Below are 673 nucleotides of genomic sequence, written 5' to 3' on the forward strand. Positions count from 1 at the left end.
ACTCCGCCTTACACCCTAAGACCACTTACGGTGGTCTTAGCAGCGGTTCTCTGGGGTCTAAGAACCCCAGAGAGAGGCCTCTCTACTACTCTCCCACTCCTGTGACCCTGACGCCCCCCTCCCACCTCGAACCTTTTACAGGCTGTGCTGCTCAAGCCCACCCCAGCCTTTTTGTGTAGCCGCATCCCCAGACTCCTAACCTGACACTGAAGCCCCGCCCCACCCTGCATCCACGCCCCCAGAAACCCTTCCCAGCAGTGTAATCCCGCCCCCAGCACCCTCCTTCTCAGTGTTCAGTTTAGTTCCTTCCATCAGTCGTGTCCGAGTCTTTGCGACCCCATGAACTGCAGCATGCCAGGCCTCCCTGTCCATCACCAACTCCTGGAGCTTGCTCAAACTCATGTCCATCAAGTCGGTGATGCCATCCAACCATCTCATCCTCTGTCAGCCCCTTCTCCTCCTGCCTTCAATCCTTCCCAGCATCAGGGTCTTTTCCAATGAATCAGTTCTTTATATCAGGTGGCCATAGTATTGGAGTTTCAGCTTCAGCATCAGGTTGGATCTCCTTGCAGTCCAAGGGACTCTCAAGAGTCTTCTCCAACACTACAGTTCAAAAGCATCAATTATTCGGCGCTCAGCTTTCTGTATGGTCCAACTCTCACATCCATACATG

The 673-nt window shown here is 53.8% G+C and overlaps 1 protein-coding gene across 1 annotated transcript in view; it reads right to left on the reverse strand.

The window, feature by feature from the left end:
• LOC105001003 (chromosome unknown open reading frame, human C5orf49) overlaps window positions 1-673 on the reverse strand; it is a 15,871-nt gene that overhangs the window by 14,311 nt on the left and 887 nt on the right. The gene's annotated exons all lie outside the window — the stretch shown is intronic.

The sequence above is a fragment of the Bison bison genome, unplaced genomic scaffold, assembly GCF_000754665.1.
Source record: "Bison bison bison isolate TAMUID 2011002044 unplaced genomic scaffold, Bison_UMD1.0 scf7180017864377, whole genome shotgun sequence".
NCBI classification, from domain to species: Eukaryota; Metazoa; Chordata; class Mammalia; order Artiodactyla; family Bovidae; genus Bison; species Bison bison.